At 39.6% G+C, this 22,981-nt stretch overlaps 1 long non-coding RNA gene across 4 annotated transcripts in view; it reads left to right on the top strand.

The window, feature by feature from the left end:
* Positions 1–22,732, top strand: part of LOC116446880 — a 45,787-nt gene extending 23,055 nt beyond the window's left edge. For 3 of the 4 annotated variants that reach the window (XR_004241421.1, XR_004241420.1, XR_004241422.1), the window contains 2 exons: positions 6,683–6,877; positions 9,994–22,732. This is a non-coding gene — a long non-coding RNA (uncharacterized LOC116446880). Of the gene's footprint in view, positions 1–5,996; positions 6,096–6,682; positions 6,878–9,993 lie in introns of all 4 variants that reach the window. The other variant, XR_004241423.1, reaches the window with a different exon arrangement.
* The last annotated feature ends 249 nt before the right edge of the window (positions 22,733–22,981 follow it).

Here is a 22,981-nt window from a genome sequence, read left to right on the forward strand (position 1 = left end):
TGCTTTCAGTTGATCTCCAGTATTTGAGCCAAGTGGATGTTAGAGCGCACAAATCGGAAAGCCTGGTCTGACAAGCAGGTCTCACCAGTCCTGTTGTAATTGGAGTGTGCGCAGCAGTAATTGCGGGACACGGCTTTCCGCGGGTTATTATTGCAGCAGATTTACAGACACTGCTTAGGAGGAGGGGTTGTGGTGATAGCTGCTGTGTTGCACAACAAAAGGAAATGAGAAGCTCTGAGCAGCTGTGGAATTACAGCCCTGAAGCTACAAAGATGCCTGTTTTGTAGAGGTCAGTGTCTCTGTAGAGAGGCAAAGGTGATGCCTGGTCTGTTAATGTAGACACAAAGAATCTTTTTTGAGAAATATTACTTTAATATTTCCCCCTCCCCTATAAAAGTATCCCAGAGTAATAATAACAATAAAACCCCCTCCCCCCACAGTGTTTTCCTTTTAAACCCATCAAGCATCAGAAAATCTGTCATTTCAGACCAACTTCTGCCCATCCCTATGGCAACTAATGGAAGCATTTAATACTATATATACAAAATGTAATTTGCTCCCCCGCCATCTCTAGTTATACTCTTCTTTTTATGCTAAAATTGCTCCATGACGCCTACAATGTTTGGAAAATGCTTTTGAAGTGACATGCATCAGAGGTTCAACGTCACTGAAAAAAGCTCAAGTGACCAATTAAAAAAATATTGATTTTGAAAAAGCAATTGTGGAAATTAGCAAAGGCCAAAAATATCTTGCCTGAACAGTCATATTTGTAGTCTTGGAATGCCCAGTATTAAAACTTATAATGTCTTTGGAAAAGGAGGGAGAGGAGAAATCAAGCACTGATTATCAAACCAAAAAAAGGGACAGTATTTAATATTTTTGCAGGCTGCAATCCCTGTCATAGAAATAGCTTTTAAAGTTATGAAGCAGTCTCTGGAAATCCTTCCTCTGCCTAACCCCTTATGGCTTTAGAAGTTACTTAAAGTCAGTTTGAACTTGGGGCTTAAAATACTAAAATAAAAATGATGAAAAGATAGAAGTAATATGGATTTCTTTAATCTCCTTTTCAGAAGGGAGGGATGTATCCAGTGCTTACAGCTCTATGTAACGAACCTTCTGTAACACAGAACACGCTTACAGTTATTTGGTTGTCCAGATCATCTGACTTGTTCTCTATTCCTTATAGCTTTTATCTATACCTGTTTCAGAGCTGAGCACCCTACAGTAAAACCATTATTGCAAGCATACTAGGTAATAATTTCTTCATTCTGTTACCTCCTTTGAAATGGTCAGACATGCACAAAAAAAAAAAATCTCAGTTTCAAGTAGGCCAGCTTTAAAGAAATAGATAAAGCTATTTTTATAATATGTAAACATGTAGATCCACATACAAGTTTATAAATACACAGATAAATGAGTCAGGCAAGAAGAGAGCTATTGTGTGCTAATACACTGTCTCTGTCATTGTTACAATAATAACAAACTCCCAGGTTATCAGAATGTCTCCCAGGTATCTCAAGTAGTGATTTCAAGTGGGTAAGGGATCCACTTCATTAAACTCAAGAGACAAGGTAGCTCTGCCATTGCCTGAGTTCTTATATTCTTTATTATAGTGCTCTGCAAGTAAGGGGTCTTGCAACAATCACCAGCTGGCATGGACAGGTATCACCTACAGACTAGTCTGAGTAGCTCTATAGTAGATTTAGAGGAAAAATTAAAAGTTACGCAGAATTTTATGCCTCTTAGAGATGCCCAGCACGAGGAAGAAAGTGAGAAGTAAAAATTTACTTAGGATAATGCTTTTTACAGTATTTCTTTTGGAATTATAGAATCATTAAGGTTGGAAAAGGCCTCCAAGATCATTGAGTCCAACCTTTGACCCAACACCATCACTTCAACTAAACTATAGCACTAAGTGCTTGACGTTTCTTGAACACCTCCAAGGATGGTGGCCCCACCACCTTCCTGGGCAATCTGTTCCAATGCTTTACCACTATCTTAGGGAAGAAATTTTTCCTGATGTCCAACTTGAACCTCCCCTGGTGGAGCTTAAGGCCATTTCTTCTTGTCCTGTTGCTATATGTCTGGGAGAAGAGACTGACACCCACCTTGCTAGAACCTCCTTTCAAGCAGTGGTAGATAGCAATAAGGTATCCTCAAGCCTCAATTTCTCCAGGCTAAACAACCCTAGCTCCCTCAAAAAGAATGTGCAAAGGAAACTCAACTTCTGCAGAGGAGGTATGTGGGCACAGCAGCATTACAGTGGTGACTAAAGCCAGACAGTGCCAGCTGCTTCCTCTAAATCATTTCTCTTTCGCATTCCTTGTGCTAGACCTTCAGTAGGCGTAGACCATTAACAAATACCGGTAAGCCTCCTAACATGGTTCAGTTAAATGAAGGTCTAACCAGATACTTTTCTAGTAAAGGAGCTGCTTAAACAATATTTCAGGGATTGGACCTTGCAAAGGCATGGTCAATTCCTTTCAACTTGAGTTTTCTATCTGGAACTTCAAGCGGTGGGTAGGTAGAAGTAGCTGTATGCCAAAAAGTAATAGGACAGAGTCTTGAGAAAGGAGGGGACAATTGCTATATGGAGTGAATATTGCAGCATGCTATAAAACCCTGCCTGTAACCCCATGATATGGGTTTTTCCATGCATTTCTTATTTGGCTTGTATTTTTCACCTGTGTAGGTACAGGAATATAAGAAGTTCAGTCCAAGCTGTGTAATGCACACAGATAAAACAAATCTCTCTTTTGAAACAGGTCCTAAACTGAAATTCACTGACTGTGGCAAGGATTTGGTATTCAAGATGTTTTAGTATTAGGATAAAAAGGGCTTCTGCCTGTGAACCATGTAAGAAACACACTTTGTCACAGAGTTCTATGAACAACTTTCTACAAAATCATCCAACAACAAATTTCTAATCAGCATTTGACCAGGAAGATTAGTGGAGTTTGAACTGAGCCACCACCACTCCTTCTCCAGTTTCTCACACCTGAGGAGATACTGCAGCTGGGTAGCTACTCTCTCTGGTCTCTGCACATAGTCAGCGGCCAACAAACAACAATTACTCCAGAGGTTACTTCAGAGTAATCCTGTCTTCCATTTCTCACTTCTTTTATTAAGAGCCCACAAAAACGAAATCTTAGTGAGAATCTTCTTTGTGGTGGTTCAACATCTGCAACTCACAGGGAGGCTTCAGTGGGTCTTGTAACAAATGAGAATGAGTTGTCTGGCTGTAGAAATAAGGGAGAATCAATCCTAACATGGTTTGTGCTGGAAGGGACCTTAAAGATCATCTAAGTTCCAACACCCCTGCCATAGGAGGGACACCTTCCTGTAGACCAGGGTGCTCAAAGACCCATCCAACCTGTTCTCAAACACTTCCAGGGATGGAGCATACACAGTTTCTCTGGGCAACCTGTTCCAGTGCTTTACCACCCTAAAAGCATAGTATTTCTTCTGATTATCATGTCTAAACCAACCCGCTTTTGATTTAAAGCCATTCCCCCTTGTCCTAAAACTACATGTGCTTGTAAAAATGCTCTGTACATGGTTTAACATGAAAATAGGATATGGTGCATGATCGAATTAGAGCATCCCTAATGAAAGGGACTAGTTGAACAGTATCTATAGCATATAACATCTCTGTGTGTGACAGGCTCCTCTAGCCAAATGCTGGCACTACTGAAATCAGTCTGGGTTTTACGTCCATCTTCTGCAAATCCCATGTGAATACGGCATATTGGGAGATATTAACATTTTTTTAGGTATGTGAAATTTCACTTCTAGGCTGTAATTTTTCTCCCAATGCCTGGAGCCTATGAGAAAACACAATTTGCTGGAAACAGCTCCAAAAGCCTGAGGAAGTGAGGACTGGAACATACAAATAGTGTGTGCTTAATAAAAGAGAGATGTAGTATGCCCTTCCAGAAAAAGGTTACTGAAGAAGGAAAAGGTGTTTGAAGGCAGTACTTAATGCAGAGTTGCAGTTTAAATGGAAAAGAGCATAGTGGGATAGATCAATAAACACGCAGCAAACAACAAAAAAAGCCCAGGTTCACAGAAATTCAAGGCAGAAGGAGACTTGAGAAATTCTCTAATCCCTGTGCACCACAGCAGCAATAACTTTACCAAGCTCATTCTCCAGTGGTGTTTCTCTGACCTACAGTTTAAATCTTCTCTTGAAAGATAGCACAACCTCCCTGGTAGATCTTCCTAGTATACAAGACCCTTTGGATTAGAATTTCTTTTCTTAAAGTCTCCCAATTGTTCTGCTGCAAATTATAATTTTTCCTCCTTTTTTCCTCATGAACAATTGAGGAAGATGGTGTAACTAGAATGTGTCACATAGAAATAATGTATTCAGTCACTTCGCCAAAGGGAGAATTATACTCATCTGTAGGTGACTAGAAAGCCACCATGAGACTCTGAAATGTAAGAACCTTTGAAGAACATGCTTGATCATTTTCTTCATAATGAAGAAATACATTTGAGATACTTAACTATTTGTCTAGCCCCTCAAGCACTCTGCTCTTTAAGCCCTGTCTGTCTTCTGCAAAGATTTTTCACTAAGTAGTAATACACTGGATTTCCCAATCATCTGGAGAATTGTGACAAAGCCAGATATTGTCATTATTGATAATAAAAAAGCATATTGTGTCACACAATCTGGTTCAAACTCCCGGCTAAAGCAGGTTTGCCTAGAGCAGGTTGCACAGGATCGTGTTCAGGCAGGTTTTGAATATCTCCAGAGAAGGAGATTCAACAACCTCTCTGGGCAGTCTGTTCCAGTGGTCTGTCACCTTCAAAGTAAAGAGTTTTTTTCCTCATATTCAAGTGAAACTTCCCATGTTTCCATTAGAAGTCATCTCTTCTCCCAGATAAACAGGGCCCAGCTTTCAGCATTTCTTCATAGAAGAGATGCTCCAGTCCTCTAATCATCTTCATAGCCCTCCACTGGATTCACTCCAAGAGTTCCATGTCTTTCTTGTCCTGAGGAGTCCAGAACTGGACACAGTACTCCAGATATGGCCTCATTAAGGCTGAGTAAGGTGGGAGGATCACCTCTGTTAACCTGCTGGCAATGGTCTTCCTAACGTACCCCAGGATACCACTGGTCTTCTTGGCCACAAGGACACAGTGCTGGCTCATGGACGGCTTGTTGTCCACCAGGACCCCCAGCTCCTTCTCTGCAGAGCTGCTTTCCAGTAGATCAGTCCTTAACCTGTACTGATGCATGGGGTTATTCCTCCCCAGGTGCACGACAGGACTATTGCAGTTATTATTCCAATAAGGTGTCCTTCCATTTTCATTACTTTTCATTACTTCCATTTTCATTTTTTTACTCTTACAACTCATATGTGTTTCTGTAATGAATAAATTCCCATCATCTAGTCACAGACTTCTTGTCATCTTCTCTCTCTGAGGGTGTCTGTCACCACCACTTAGTGGTGTGTCCCTTTAAGTCACGTTCACCAAATTAAGCTGGTGAATGGTGGAAGCAATGGTAAGTCCAAGATTCAGCAGTAGACTCCAAAGGAATATGATAGTACTGAAAGAGGACAGGCAATCACAGTGGAAAGATCCGTCCTTCCCCCTCAGGAAAAGATTATTTATTCAAGAGTAACCAGAGAAATGTCTGTTCAGATTGGAGTGGCTAATAAATACTCTGAGCCTGTTAAAAGCTAAAACTTGCCTAGTGAAATAGACAGTGGCTTGAGTTGCCCCCTTGCAAGGCAACAGAAAATGCTGCTGCTCCCAAAAGTGGCAGCTAAAAGCCCCATGGGCACTGGGTTTTCTTCTGCTACAGAAGCTGAACTTGTGTCTCCGCTGCTTCTGGGGGAATTAGAGGGGCTGGGGCAGCAACTGCTGCTTCTGGAAGGAACTGAAACTCCCTGGCAGCAGCTACTTGGCAAAGAAAACAATGAAATAGCTATGGCAAAGAGTTCTGTAGCCACTGTTGTTTTACAGGCTCCCTTCCTCCCCAGCAGTCTGCTTTGCTGTGAAACTCTGTCCTGTCTAAACCTAGAACTGGCTGGGAGAAGGAGCCCACGCATGACCTGGGATTGAGAAAATCATATATCCAAGATGTAATTAACTGATGCATTCCATCTGCTATGGTTAGAAGGGACAGCTCCATCCCAGCTGCATTTCATTCTGCTCTATTCATTGCAGATCTGGATTTTGCTGAGAGATTCCACTAAGCATTGTGTACATCTGCTTTAAACAACCTTCAGGAAATAAATCATTTACAATTTGCGCTATTCCATTATTATTCCTCCTCACTGCCTGAGTCCCTACTGTCTGCAGTCATAACTCAAAAGTCCCACTGTGGCAGGCAATGAAGAAATAATCCCTGCCTGAAAGAATTTACCATCTAAATATTTTCTCATTGAGATCAGTAGCAAAATCTGATAGAAGAAAAGCTTCCTTTCTCCATGGAAGCAAACAGAGGAATAACAGAGAGCATGAGCAAAGGACAGACCATTACCATTAGTGGGACAGTCTTTCTATGTCTTGCCATTGTTTCAACTCATTGGCACAATACCTAAGTGTTCCATACATTTCAGTAAGGTATATCCACAGCATCTTTCACCCTTTTCTCAAGACTTTCTTCATTGTCTGTGCTCTTCTGAGATTAATGCTTTTACATTTCATCCTTTCTGTGATTTTACAGTTTCTATTGTTCCTTCGTGCACAAAAGCCCAACCACATGAGATTCAGGACACTAACTGGTGATGATGGTAAGGGAAGAAAGAAGCAAACAAAAACCATCAAGCTAAAGGCCAGCAGCATAAACAGCACAGAGAACTGTTTCCTCCAGGACATAGGTGTTCTGGCTCCAGCACACAGAATGGAATCCAAATTACAGGTAGGACAATGTGCTTGAAGTCTTGATCTCTGCCACACATCCACCTCTGTTTTACAGGAGGGGTTAGCAGCTATGACATAAGTGCAATGGCACATTAGGAGGAAGCCAACATCAGCCTCTGGCTCCCAAGCCAGATGCTGTTGATGCTGCACAGCATTTAAATTTCATGGATTTCCACTAGTACATACACAATCAACTTGGAAAAGAAAAACGAAATGAGACCATTCTCTGTCTGATCTGTGTCTTATAGGTCACTAAATAAGGCTAGAAAATACTGTGAGAGATCCTGAAATACAGAGAGCTCATCCATGAAATTGATAAAGCAGAACTGTTCCTATCTGAAATACTTGTAACATAGAACTTCTAGAGGGAAAAGATACATACATACACAGAGGTGTACACACAAGAAAGGTATTAAAAAAAATTAGTGATAGGAGAAACATTTGTAACCTATCTGCACAGTTTATTCATCTCTAGTGGATGTAGACCCTCTGTGTTATAGCAAAACAGCTGCCCTGACACACATGGTCTTGCTAAGGCTGCAGAAGTGGGGTTTTTTTAACTTGGCTAGCTTAGGAAAAAAGCACTCTGTCTCTAGTCATTCTCTGGCAAAGTGCAGTATATCTAATTTTGTTAAATTCCAAAACATACTGTACACCAAAGTACTTGTAGGTGTAAAGGAGAATGTCAGGGATGAGTCAAAGATTAATACCTAAATTATAAAGTGTGAAATGGGAATTGCAGTCTTAAATATCATGTAAAGAACAAGGAAGTATTTACCTAGTCTAAAGCACTACTTGCATTGTAACAGGCAAAATGCTGCTTCTTTTAGTTACAGGGGATTCTTTAATAGTCCCAGGCTTGGGCAGGAAGATGCATAGGGTGGAGGACAACTTGATGAGACCTTTACAAACTTCAGCAGAACTCTTATTCATTGCAGCACTCACTTCAGTCATACCTACTTTCACTGCTGTGCAGAACAAGGATGAATTTAGGATGGTACTTAGAAAAGTAGATGCTTGACTAGTTTATTTCCTTCAAACATACCCCTTCTTCCATTATTGCACTATAAGATTGTCAGATTAAGTTTTCCACTTTCACCAATCTGCACCTTCAGGTACTTAATTGTCCTGTTTTTCATCCATCCTTACAAAACTTCCTTTTGCTTTCTTAAACAAACAGACACGTCTACCTTACCACTAATCTTAACAAACCAAAAAAAAAAGCCCTCTGTGAGGCTGTTAGTGCTTCCTGCTTTTTCATTTTATCTCTTGCCTCTTACATTCAATTGTCAACTCTGCGTCAGGATCACTTCTTTCTTGTGTGCATAGAGTCCTAAAAACGTACAGGGAGCTTTTAGATGCTTGGTTAAAAATCCCCAAAAACAGAGCATAAAAGACTAGAATTTTAATCAGCTTGTAATTTTCTCACTGTCACTAAGCACAACACCTGGTAAAGACACAGGGATTTTCTTTTTTAAAACATAGTTGAAGAGACAGTAATGATGTCTCATTCGATTCATAGGCTAACATGTGGGAGCAGTCCTAACAACACTCAAACCCAAGTTTCAGGTTCATTCTTGGAGCTTTACCAACTAACTTCTATTTTAATAATCAGTGCCCAGTGAGTCCAGTGCTGCTCAAACCACGTGCTTCAGCAACTGATACTTTGCACTGCTCATTAGCTGGTGACAAATAGGATACAAAAATAAAACTTTGGGAAGCAGACTTAAATAGACTTGTCAGTTGGTTATAGAGAACCCTGCCAAAAAGTGACTTTGTTTTTATTAAAAGAAGAATTGGTTCATCAGAGAAATAGTTCCAGAGACCAGACTTCTGAAAACCCTGCTTTTTAATCAGTTAAAAATACTGAATAGCTATGCACATACGTAGTTTTAGTAGAATCTACTAAAAATCACTTCTTGACATCAGCCAGCTCAGATTCACTGTACTCCAAAGTAACCATTTCATATTTTAGCATCTTCAACAAGTCTTAAGATGACTTTAGCTCTATTCTTGACGGTTTGTCCTCTGCTTATCAGAACATAATTACTAAAGAAGGTAACTAGAAACAACAGGGATAAGAAACTTACAGGTAAGTTACTGTCCTTGTGATTCCCCTAAATCCTTGATAAAGTCAGGCTATGTTTAGGGTAGAAGGCTCAAGGTCTCCTTCATGCAGCTTTTCCTCTGTAGTTTGTTGTGTTCTCCTCCTAGCTGTATCTTATATTATAGAGACTTGGGCACTTATTTTGCCATCTCTTAATGCAACTCGCTTCATCTAATATGTGGTTGGGTCAGATAAATAGCCCTCTAGATACAACTGTATTTACCAAATCTCTGCTATAAAGACTGGCATATAAAGAAAATACAGAGAATTTCTTTCTATAAAGAGAAGCGACTGAACAAACTGAACTGATATTCAGAACATGTAAATAAAACCCAGAAAGTAAAGCTAACTGAATGCCTGTAAGGATGCAGACTGCTGCACTTTGAATATACTAAAATACAGAATATTTACAAAAGCCTTGGCAAAGGAAGGTGTTGTAACTCTATAAATTTCAAGAACTAAAAGCTTACATCATCAGTCTGAATCTTTTCCTATGATTTTACTAAACAACCTAGCACATCTATCCATTACTGCACTTGTGATGAGTATGATAGATAGTCCTATAAAACCTGGTAGAACAAGCACTGTATTATAGAACAGAATCTCTGTGGTTGAGTAATCTAATGGCAGCAGCAGAGATGGTCACTAAGTTAAGTTTTGGGATTCTGCTTTAAGCCTATGCCATAGTTATCACTGAGCATCTCACAAACGAGCCAGTTCACAGTATAATATTCTCAGCAATTAATGAGTTAACACCTATTTAATTACAAGAGCTCAAATATTTCCTTTTTTTTGAAACTGTGCCAACTACAAACTCATACATGTTATCAAAGCCGGTCAGCATCTTAATGAAGAGGCAATCCACAGTGAGAACTAAAGAAAATCGAGGTATTCAAGATTTACTTGGATGTTGCAATAAATGATGGCAAGATAACTAATATGAACAATCATGTTAAAGGAAAATTTTTCAAAATCTGTATGACCAATTTCAATTTTATTGTTTTCAGATACAGGAAGAGGATTGAAACCCCAAATACTTAGAAAGAAGAACACGGACTGGAATCTGATGTTAGCAGTGACATTTCTACGGCAGGGAATCTTGCATCTCTGAAAGAAGTCAAAGTCACTAAGATGAAAATTTCAGCTTGTAAGAAATTCTTGCAAAAAGAGTGATAGAAATTACTCCTGGTGAAATTTTCTCAAATGGGAAGGAATGATGTGAAACAATTAGGTTTATTAACTTTACATGAAGCGTGGCTTCCAGTAAGATTTGGGGACAACAGTATGTACCTGTATCAGAAAAAATGCCCATAATAAAGAACCCAAGAGAAAACCTTTAGCACTCTCTGTCTGCAAGTAGGAGATGCAAGAGATCTCCATGTAGAGAGCTGCAAGGGAAGTCACAGGCCATTTCAGATACAGGCTCTCACAAATATCTAATTATTAGGCAGATCCATACTGAAGTAGGGGCAGACCCACTCTAGTGAAGTAGCATTCACTCTACTTTTCTTCTTTAGCTCTGACATATAGGGAAATTCGTTGCTCATCTACAGCACGCATGTTTGTAAATGGGTCCTATAATTTTTAACGGGGGGAAAAAAGCAGCCTGGGATTTTATATATTTTTTATATTTTGTGTGACTGTGTATGCCTCCTTCCTTCTCACCCCCAAAATACCAAGACTGACAAACTGGGACAAAAATTCAGACAAGTATTCAGAGTGTTATGTGGAAACTCATTTTAGCATTAAAAGAGTATACCTTACAGCCATTAGCAAAAGGTTGCCTCTGTTGGCAACTCTCAATATGTGTTTGGAGTAGTTAAATTAACCTTCAGGACAGGATTTCTGGATCTGACTCTTTAAAGTACAAATCTTCAAGAACGGAATATCTAATTTTCCCTGCCTCTTCTTTTTGCCCTTCTGCTTCCTTTTTAGCATGCTCTCATCAAGTCTTCTGCTTCCTGTCAGCAATTAAAGAGTTCCAGATGAACAAGGGTCTGCTTCAAATGATTTGCCATGTTAAAAAGAAGAAGAAAGTATTACTAAACTCTTTCTAGGAATGGAAAAATTGGGTTTTTTTTGTTTTTTTTTTTCCACAAATCAAAAGCAAAAGTATTAAAAGAGGAGAAAAAAATTTCCAGTATCTCATATGCTGATGAAACAAAAAAGTTCAGAGAATGCTAGATATGGATGACCTTAAAGAAAACAGTAATGAGAAATAAAAATAAATGTGGATAGATTTCATATTAGTCACAATAGAAACCTGAAAAAAATTTCATAGTATAAGTGCATCTCAGATTTTGTATTTAGTTACGGAAACTGAGCTATTGCTGGAATAATACTCTTTACTTGCTTCAGAGTAACAGAGGATGAACAGAAAGAGAGAATTAAATGCATTTCACTTCCCTGATTCTGAGTTTGGGCTACATGCTGCATAATTTCATTTTGGCCTGAAAAATATATTAATATCTGGAAAGGCATAAAAGCCTTCTTTGCTTCTATCATCAGCAAAGTAGGTTATCACTAGTTTTTAGATAAGTATTTTTGCTGCATGAAGTATGCTGAGACTTCATTTAAAACTTGTTCTCTTTTCTATTCTATTATCCTGGCCTGTGACAGCTCTCTCTTTAATGTCCCTGTTTCATAGGCTTCATCTTGATAACACCAACATGCAGGGGAGATTTAGATAGCCAAGTGGATTTGTTGACACTTATTATTAAAACAGCCTATACCAACTGAAGTTTTAGGTAATTATTTCAATATTTGCTACATTATTGTTATGGTAACAACCAAGAACATATTCAATCTCTACAGTGTTTGGCAAATACAGCATTTTAAATTGAATGTTGCTTTTCTTTAATAAAGTGTCACAAAATATGCATACATTGTCTCTATTACCAGTATTACTGTAGCACATCCCTCCTGGTTCTCCCTTTCTTATTCTAAATTTTTGCTTGATATTACTGAAAAGGATCAATACTTATGGAAAGGCTGATTAGCATGCAGTGACTTGACAGACATGTTAGAAGGCAGAACTAACAAATTTCCAGCATACTACTAGATTATGCATTTCTCTGTGCATGCAAAAAGACATCGTTGTTCACGTACCTCTGATACTTCTGTTGATACTTCTGTCAACATCTGTTCACAGAAGTGGCTATTGGCATGCACTTATCTGAGAATCACTATGCAAATATATGCAACTGCAGTGAAAGAAGTCCCTAGAAGATTTGAACAAACCCATTTTATCAGAATAAAAATGTTGAGGTGACTGACAGGTCCATTGTCACAGCCCTTACAGAAGCTGGCTGCCTGCTTTTTCCACTGTTAAAGTAGAATATTATTTGAGTACAAGAAGCATTACTGTGAACATAGCAATTCCTAATTCTGGTAACATTTTGCTTGATCCTCTTTCATTGTAGAGCAGTGGTGTATGTCTTCAGGGAAATCAGGCCTGGACAATGAAGGTGATATGAATTTAAAGTGATTGTGCCATTCACCAGAACGGACAGGCCCACTATTGTTAGACACTACTCAGGACACCAAAGAAGAATCCTAAAACGACCCCCTTCATTAAAATCAACTCTCCATTTATACTCATGGAGGTATGCAAAAGACAAATTGATGTGGTCCAGATGATGCCTTCTTAGCTACTTATTAATGGTGCTGGTTCAGATGTTTGTGATGAAGGCCCAACCAGTACAGCTGATGAAATGCAGTACTCTCTAGTGTCTGATTGGCCTGAGCTAAACTGCTTAGAACAAGAGGCATTGCCAAAAGTATTCTTTGCAACAATGACCTTCTCAGTTATTACCCCCTTCCTGCAACTTTTCCAAGAGCCACACATTAGCAGGTGAGTTTGAGGCTGGAGTGAAAGTTTTATTTACAATTCTATATCCTCACATGACATCGGAGGAGAAAGAACTGGTGTTCTATATTCTACAGCTATCTACCTCCAAGGTTTTGGTAGCTCATACAAGTACACAGGCAAAAGGTTGACAGACACATGGTTTTTGCTATGTCTTCCTCCCTCTTAACAGTGCATGCAACATAAAGCACAGTTTTTCCCAGCATTTTGTCTTTACCATGGCTGCAGCAGACAGAGTAAAGAGGGAAATTCTACCGTTTACTTTGAGAGATGGACATGTACTGAGTCCAATAACGCACAGAATTCCATGTCCTAAAATGCTGCATGACCGTTGCAGACCAAAGAGTGAGTGATTCCTTAACCCCTACCTCTTCTCTGTCTTTAAAAATATGAAAGGCTGCTACTGTAGATCCTAGTTCTTCAGTTCCAACATTAAAACAACTTGTTTAGAGATCCTGCTTGATAATGAGTCAGCTGCTTCTACGCTGCATCTTGTACATACAAGCATAAGTAATCTTGCCTTCCCATCATACAGTGTCAAACAACAGGGGGCTAAAGCAGTAGCTTAAGACATGGGCTTAAGCAAAGGCAGCCCCCCACTTTAAAAAGCAGATTAAGCATGCGACAGATGCTTTGTGGTAATTTATGAATAGTGTACGTTGACCTGATTTTTATGATGTTGATTGTATGATTATGTTGGCTTGATTTAATTAGAAGGCACAGACAAAGCTTGAAATACTTGATAAATACAAACTACCCACTGATAAACACCCTTGGGTCAGTTTGAATTGTCAGCTGTGGAGAGCCTATTTCTAGGCTCCAGGCAAGCTGCTGGAATATCTTTGGTCAGTTTGAATGCTGAGATGAAAACAACTCCAGTGACGACGGAAAGGACGCATGAGCAATATGCTGTGAAGTCAAGTGGATTGTCATAGAGGGTCAACTGTTGAAGGGAACTTATAGCACCCTACCCCCATGACACCTTGGGAAAAAAAAAAACTTTCTGGCAAGGCAAAACACCTAAAGTCAATTTTCCCTACTTGTTTTCCTCTCTACTGTTTTAGGACATCTGCATGTTCAGGATAAATCTGTAGGTGCCTGCAGTCTCAGGGACTAAAAAGTATCACAGCCCTTGGCTCGGAGGGTATGGAAATCCTAGTATTCTACAGCAAGTAAATACCCAAACCCTTGCATGAAGGGACTGAGTTCAGAGGCTCTAGATGTAGCTAGCTCTAGTTATAAATAGCAGCTTAAAGTTTCATGATTAAAGTAATCTGCCCCTCACATATGGAAACTTTGAATGCATTCATAAATGTGAGATAATCAACAGGAGTTCATTTCCTCACTGTTGATCTGGTATTGTAGAAGACTTGCTTATAGGGCAAGACCACCTGGGGAATCCTGCACAGGGGCAGGAAGGAGGGACTCCTAACCACTGGGGAGAAAACATTCTACTATAGTATATCAGAACATTTTTATCTCTTTGAGACCCAGACAGGGACCTGTTAGGATATGATGAGGTTTGACATCCCTCATAGCTGAGCTTCTGTGTGAAACAGCCTGTGCTCGGGGCAGGCAAGTGAAGACAGGCAAAGAAGAAAACAGAATACATGCCCAGGTAAGTTCCTATTCAGTTTGCAACTGTGAGGCACACTTCGACACGCAAACCCAGTAGTACCCTGGGTCCCATAACGGAGAAACGCAGTGGAGCACTTCATATGGCAAAGTTCCCGGCCAGTCCAATGGGGTCAGTAGTTCCCCTGAGAACTTTTGATATTTCTGCCATTGCTTCTTCTAACTTACCTCATCACAAGACCCTTTTGCCCGCATAGCAATGTTCAATCTCCCACAGTCAGTGAACATGTGTCCCTTGTACATACCAGAAATTTGACCTTCAGCCTTATCAAGACTACTGTGTTCATCACTGCATTAGTACATGACAAATAGCTCCATTCAAACATTCCCCTGTTCCACCATCACAGACTGATGCCTCACTGCTGACACTGACACACTGCCTCTTGCTGCTCTGCTCACTTCCAGTTATCCATTTGCCAGAGTAACCTTCCTAAGCCACCATATACCCTGACATTTGAAGGATTGTGCAGGGCAATAGGTTATAGAGGTAAAGTGTTATTAATGTTTCCTGCAACATCCAGATCATAGCTGGACAAAATTTTTATTTGAAATGAGAAAGATTCTATACAGAAATTTTTTTTTTTGGAATTAGGGTCAATTTTACCCAAATGTTTATTCTTAAATGTAGCTGTCATTGGGCTCAGGCTTTCATGACATGCAAAGAAGGTAAAAACATTGTACTTGGACATTTTTGATAGTGAGGTTATTTTGCTTTTTAAGCTCAAAACAACTTATCCATTTAAAATTACTATCAAACTGTATTTAAAAATTATTCAGAAAACTCAAATTGAAAATATCCCTTTGTTTCAGACCAATGAAGACAACTCTTCACCACAAGTGGTTGTTTTTAGTCCTTAATTCTATGACTTTCTGTTTAAATATTCATAATCTCAAATCAAAATTACTTCTTTCTCTTCCTGTGTCTGTCAGAAAACCTTCTTCACATTCAGCTGTAATCCTGGACCCAATTAAAAGATTATTTAAATGTGCCCTTAATTCTGAGGCTGAGTTAAATACCTGTTCAGATTCTCCACTGAATAACTATGAATGCCAGGTATGCTGAACTGCTAAACCTCCCCAACCCTTTCTTCTCTCCAGCTTTTCTACATAGGACTTTTCTTCATTGTTTAGTGGGAAAAAGAATGACAGCATGTTAGAAATTGAGAAGAAGCTTCATACATTCAAAGATGCTGCTCCCGACCTTTTGTTCAGCAGAGAGAGAAAATAAAGCAACATCTACAAAACTTCTGTTTGGAAATAACTTGAGTTCTCTTGGACACCTGATAGGTTTTTCCCCCTCCCATCTTCCTAAAGAGGTATTATTTTTGATCTAAAGACACAGAAACAAGGACTGAATAAAAACCAATAGAACAAACATATAAAAATGGGGTATTGTCCTTACAGAAGGCATCTGACCAATTAAATTACCATTATTTCCCCTTCTCCCTCCAGCCTTACTGTATACAAATAGAATAAACAACCAAATTCACACTGAAGTCCAGTACTTCATTTTTCTGTAGTTCAAACACATTTCAGAACAGACTAGGCTCCATTTGTATATACATATATTAAAAAAAGAACACATTTCAATTAAAAACCCCCTCCACGTTTCAAGCTGCTTATATGTTATACATACACAAACATTTCACAGATCAGGGGAACAAGCATGCAGAACCAACCCCAAGCAGTTAACTCCTAGCACTCTTCCTTTGTTCAGCTCCCACAAATTTCTGCTGCTGGTGGGTGTAAGTCTTTTGAACTTCTTGAAAGAAAGAGAAAACTGTAGCTCATTGTGTTTAACCATGTGCTTTCCAGGGCTGCAGGCAGAACTCAAGATGGAGCAATATGAACGTGTGGTGAGCAGCTCACAGCGTTCCCTAGGGCTTTTCTGTTTTTTCTTCAGTTGTTTATCAATTTCAATGGGACACACAATGGGATCCCAAGTATCTGTGTGCCTCAGATATCACTCAATTAATTTTACTCAGCAACAAGAGGAAAAAGAGTACTTTGAGCTTTGCTCTCTGGGGTTGAAAGTTGAAATGAGCTGGTTCAACCAGAATGCTGGAAAACATGCCCACTGCTCTGCATGAGGGGAAACACCTCTCTGTAAGAGGTGCTGGTTGTATTCCTCATATCTACCCTAGCTTTTAAACACCATTAAATATACCTCACTTGCTAACTTGCAAGGGCATGCCTTCTACAGCTAATGCCTTGTAACAATATTGACAGATGCAGTCATAACAACTATTGCATGGCCAGAGAAAGAAAGGAAACTACTGCCGACATGGAAGCAGTATAGAAGTTTTAAAATATGTTACGTAGTTAGAAGAGAAAAAAATAATTTGAAGAATAGATGAAATTTAAGAAATGGGGTAGGAAAATCTAAGGAGGCCACAGCCAAGAATCTGTAAACAGGAAATGCTCTTTAGAAGAGACTACAGAAACAGACAACTACCCAGCAAAGTAGAAGAAAGCTTTAACTCATATTTGCTACAGTGTGTAGTCTCACACTCAGATACAGCAATAACATAAACACCTACCTCATTAAATCAGATTCATAGGGCACCCAAGAAATTCTGCTCCTTCTTGGTCAGAAAGGAACACATGAAATCTCAGTCACACATTTGTCTAACCCAAGACCAAGCTGCCAAACTGAAGAGCAGACAGAAGAACCAAAATCTTCAGAAACCCTACCTACCCTGCTCCTGTAACAAACTAGGTAAGGGCAACCCACTCTGACCAGGTGGAAACCATTACCCCTTTCTGTCAGGAGTCAGCACCTGGGTAGCCTCCTTTAAGCCTCCTTAAGGTCTCATGGCAGGTGAAAGCCTTTGAGAGGTCAGGGATTGCCAAGAGGTCAACTAAGGGAGAAAGACAAAACAACATGTGCAACAAATGTCTTCCCATTATATCCCAAGGTTGCACATTTGGTTTCTCAAGTCGGGAAGAGAAGGGAGGTTGGGCCCTGCACTGCTCCCTGGGGAAAGGCTGCTCTGCCAGCCTGCCTCTGACTCACTGTTGTGACATCTGGTATTAAAACTTAGGTAGTTTGAAGATCAGTGGAACAGAGCATTTAAAAACCCATTATTTCACCTGTTCATTTGATTTTTAAAGAACTGTGTTAATTCTTATTTACCACACCAGGCCCCTGAATATACTGAGCATTGTTCCAAGTTATTGTAACCTTCCTTCTTAAAAGTGGATTTATGCCATTACAGTCTATCACATAAATCCTTCTTAGTTTGTGGATTATTGACCTGATAGGCCCAAACAGCTCCATCTGTCCTTTTAAATGGGCACGAATGCTGTGATAGTTTATTGCTTTCAATCCTCTTATTTGCAAAGTGCTTTCTTCCTCTCTGTGTATGTGTGTTTGTGCTTAGTATTCAGGGACAATTTGTTGTCAAGTTGTTGGCTATACTCTTTTAGATATAGGGCCTCCCAGTGCGAACTGCCCTCATACAGTAACATAAGTGAATGTACTGCTACTTGACTTGGGGAAATTAAACTGTTGACTTAGAGCCAGCCTTTGAGAGTGATGTAAAATTGATGGACTGGAAGAACATCTGAAAGTGAAAAGGGACTCCCTTTTGAAATGTTGATGTGAATCAAGTCTGAGTTAATGAACCTCTTATAGTCATAAAGTTACTTTCAGATATCTACTCTAAGTGGTTCTTTTGAAAGAGCTGAAATTATGCTCTAAGGGACATTTGTTGAAGTGAAAACAGGAGTAAAATAGTTTATTACCTGTTGATATGTCAGGGTGAGAGTATGCAGAGAAAAACAGGTGTTTTTCATTGGTCAGTATCTGTGGGTCAAATTATTTACCAAGACTTAGTTAATCATTTTGATGTGTTGAGTCCAATAATTTCGGATGGAAGTTTTAAAGCGCTATGAAAAGGTTCCCTGTGCAAGGAAGCCTGTTCTTTCCTGTCCCAAGGGTATTCTACACACAGTTATTACTGTTAGGCAATGTACTGAAAAGCCTGGAGACCAAATATGGAGACAAAAATCTGTAAAATGTGGCTGCCACCTTGGCCTGATGGATTTCATTGCTGCACTTTTGTCCTCTTTCTGTGTGTGAGCCACTCCACCTGGCACCAGGAGGCCAGGCCATGCAGAACATGCAGATGTGGCTTCCCAGTATGCAGAATGCTTTGCCTCTGACATGGCTGGATTCTCTTTGCAACAAAGATTAGTGGAAAAGAGACAGTCTAGCAAGTCTGTTCTGAATAGTATTTTAAAATCTTACAGAAACTAAAAAAATACTTTGCAGATGGTCTGTAATAGCTCTTGTATACAAAAATAGAGATGTCTTAGGTCTGACACTTGGTAGAGAGTGGTTTGTAACTGGCTTATACTCTTTTATAACATATGTATGCAAGGGACACAGTTGTTTTTTCAGGGATGGGGTGGGAGGATATTTTTGGCAAGCTATTTTTGCAGAAGAAATGCCAGGTGCCAGCACCTTCTCAAATCCAGAGCTATGGCCAAAATTTGAGTGAAGCTGTGAAATACCTTTGATCACATAGTTTTGTATATGATGGTGTTATTCTAAGTATACTTGTGTGAATACTCAGAGCTCAGTCTATTTACTGCCTTTTTTTGGTTGGTTGTTTTTTTTGGTTTTTTTTGCTTATCTAAGTGATTTATTACTTTTTTTAAAGCATCTGGATGCTCTGACTCATCAATTATTGGACAATTGACTCACTGTTGGGTTTACCAGTGACTAAATCTTGTCCTAAGCCAAAGGCTTGCATAAAACACTTCTTCCTTAAAGTGGAAGTAATTGCATCCTAGGTGCTCACACTTTGTTTTGACAGGGAGAAAAGTGGTGGCCTCTGGAGACAGTCCACCAAGCAGTTTTTAGGAGAGGGCATCAGCTTCCCTGGCTGAAGCAATGGGAAGTTCTGCCCTGTTATACAAATGCAAAGCAAAAGTTTGAAGTATTTAGGAAACTTTCACTTCCCTTTTAGCATCAAACAGAACAGTTATTTTTGGGGATGAGCACATTTAATCCTGCCATCCTGGATACTTAGCCTAATGGAAAAAGAGAGTGATCCAGATGTTCAGCTGCACCTTGGGCAACTGTCTTAGCAACACTCATGAAATGCTGATATGCTTGAAGATATGGAAGACAGTGATAAAGAGCATTTCTGCAGCATTAAAAATTAAAGCTTTGCTCTCTGAAATGTAAGCAGAACACTACCTAGCATTCTGCATATATCATATCCATAAGCTTTAGGATGATGTCTAGAATTCCAAGTGAATATGGTTTCCTTATTGTATAGTATTAACTAGCATTTTTATCCTACAGAAATGGAAGCTGAGCATCTGATAGAGGAACATCTAAGAAATAAACTTGTGCATATATGTTTCATTTTATATATATAGTATGTACATATAAGTACACTAAAACTGTATGTAGCAAATTTTACCCACAGTCACCCTAGGTACCAATAGAGTATATTTAACACTGAGATATTTCTAGGAAAAATCAGTAAATACATGTTTGTCCCAACTTAGGCTCATTGAATTACTGAGACGAAATTACCCAAACCTCTTTTTTTCAAGTGGTTTCTCTGCGCCAAACACAGGGTTTCCATCAAGGAACTGGGCTTGCTAGGAACGCTTAACTCCATCACCCTGTATGAATGTGGAGCCAGAAGGGAATCTTTCCAATGGTCACTGTTTCTGTTTTAACATTTCAGTCACCAGGAGGAGGGAGAAGACTTTAGTGTATTACTGGAAGCTATTCATTTTATGAACTGTACCAATAATGTGGCTTATATTCTACTTGGTGACTAAATTGGTTTCTGAGTTTATATTCACAGTAATCAGTTTTATATAGTTAGGCTATAAAACTGAACTTATTAATCAGGCACTAGCGAGGATGGGGTTTTGAACAAGGTTTTTTTAGTTACTTTAGTAGCTAGAACACTGTTTTGGTGATGGTTTTAATACTGTCTTAAAAATCTGATCCAAAGAATTATGAAGGCTGAAGGAACAAAATCACTGCTGTAGTACTTTATTAAAGCAGTTCACATTATACTGAAGGCTTGTAAACTGGCCTGTTTCTGTGAAAGCCACTCTTCTGCCTCTTGGCTTGATAGGCTAATAAAAAAGAAGGGACATACTGTAGACACTTGCAAGCTTTGGAACCAGGAGACTGAAAAGTAAGGGGTAAGACAGTACACATCCTTTGATAAGAAACTGGTCCATACACAGGTTCATGCATTCTTCTTATGATAAAGGGTATGAAACAAAACAAATTGCTATCCATAGGTCTTTCATCTTGAAACAGAGCAATGAAAACTCAAGTGGTGGTTATAGTCTCAAAGCCACTAGCTGGGAACATTACAGAGTGCAGGTCTCATTGCTGCCTGGAATTGTTTTAAGCTATATTGTATTTACATGATGTCATTTAAAAGGGAAAGAATGATGAATGCTCAATTAATCGTAAAATCATAAACACACAGAGGAAACATCTGACTATTTTACTATACATATATGAATGATCTTCATGGCTGCATAATTCAGTTTAACATGAAATAAACTGGTTCTCCAGGATGAGCCAATTCTACTAAGACTTCATTAAAAATTTCATTCTGAGCCAGATGGGAAGACTGATGCCAGTCAAATCCATTGAAAGCTGCGGGATATGATCACAGTGTTTGAATCTTAAAGCAATTCAAAGTGGAAGTGACAGTGAATAAGCACTGGGGTATTTGGGTAACCCTAAGCCAAACTGGTAGGGGGTTTCCTATACTGGAATGAATTCTGCAGCACCTAGCTCCAGAAACCTTGAGCTCAGTGAATCCTGATGGGCTGCTGGCTAGGCAGGTTTGGCAGCCTGGATGCACACATTTTATCAGTTCAGGGCTCTCTCTCCTCTTTTCTGTTGAATTTGGCTTCCATCACAGAGTAAGGCAACTTCTAGGGTAGCTGAAATGTGCAGCCCACCTCTGGTTCTCCATGCACCACCGGAAAGGTGCAAAAACTCTGCACGGTCACAGTTGACCCCAAATCACAGACACAAAGCCATGCCCTTGCTGGATCTCTGCTTGTAGCCTACAGGCAGAATGTGGTGGAGAACAAAGCATGCAGAGTTTTATCAGGAGGACTTCAGCTGTCCTTCTACCTTCTTTGTTCCAGGGAGTTCCAGTGAGTTGTCCTAGAACATAGTGATGCGTCTCTGGAAGCCAAAACTGGCCCTTTTTCTTCAAACAACTTTGTTCTCTCAATTTTTATTTAATCAGTAGAGTCTCTACAAGAAAACTTAGCATGACTGAGTAGAGCTTTCTTTTCTAGTAGTGAAAGTCAACACAATGTTCTGAAATCACAGTGAATATTAAATTCCTGACAACTTGATGGCATCTCCAGATGCTGAGATGAAATAATCCAGAGGAGCGTAGATTATCTGATAAATATCGACACTGATCCCAAATGGTCCTAAAGGAGGAAGGTGTTCTAGCTTACGAGGACTTTTCTGTGTTGCTCTCTACTCCCTCAAGAAACGTGTCTGCCTATGAACTCTGTGCAAATAAAAAGCACTGTTTACAGAAAGGATCCTTCTTTTAGCTCTGCAGCAGCTGCAAATGCTGAGAGTGATCTTGTTCACCTCTTAGACACCAGAAAAACCTGTGTGGCAGAACTATCACACAGCTTTATGTTCATGTAGCACCTCCAGTACAGCTTTTCAGAAAAGGCCTGTGTGTGATTCCCTGATAAAAATGATGAGTGAATAATCACTGGCAGTATACATGCAAATTGGCTTTCCAAAACATGGAGCCACAAGACAAAGTTTATCAATCAAGGGCACCAAAGCAATTGTGAGCAGTCCCCAGAGAATTAGTCCTCCAAGAATGCATGAAATCAATCTGGCAGCCTCTGAAATACACAGTTACTTATGTCCATACAAATATTCACCCTCTCACCATGGAGGCACAAAGGAGTGCAGATTAAAAGGATTGTTTCAGGACTGAAACAGTCACTCTGCAGCAAGAAGCCAAGCAAAGACTGATAATTATTTTATCTGTGCTGAACAACATTGTAAGCAAATTGCACATAATTATGACAAAATACCATCAACAACATGACAGTCTCCTGTTGTGTGCTGGGGCATTTGGCACACAGCACTGCCGAGTCAAATGTTTGCTCCCTTTCTGATGCTCGGTGTTTGTGTTTTTTGTCTGTTGATTTGATTCACACTCTTGCTTCAATAAATACTTTTTATACTGTCATTGTGTACAGTGTTCACTGATTTATGCCAGAGGATTGAACTTCAGTAGCCAGAGTCTCATCTTCATTCCTCACTGCAGGGACTGTTCCCTGTCAGAAGCTCTTTCCATTCCTTGGAGAGAGGAGACAAATGAGCCCAACCAGTGATATCTGAGGGAATGGGGTACACACTGGGATGAAAGGCATGTGGAGATCCCTCCTCACAGGAGGGGAAGATAGTTTGTTGTAAGGACTTGCTGGCAAACTTGTGC

This window comes from Corvus moneduloides, chromosome 1 (genome assembly GCF_009650955.1).
Source record: "Corvus moneduloides isolate bCorMon1 chromosome 1, bCorMon1.pri, whole genome shotgun sequence".
NCBI classification, from domain to species: Eukaryota; Metazoa; Chordata; class Aves; order Passeriformes; family Corvidae; genus Corvus; species Corvus moneduloides.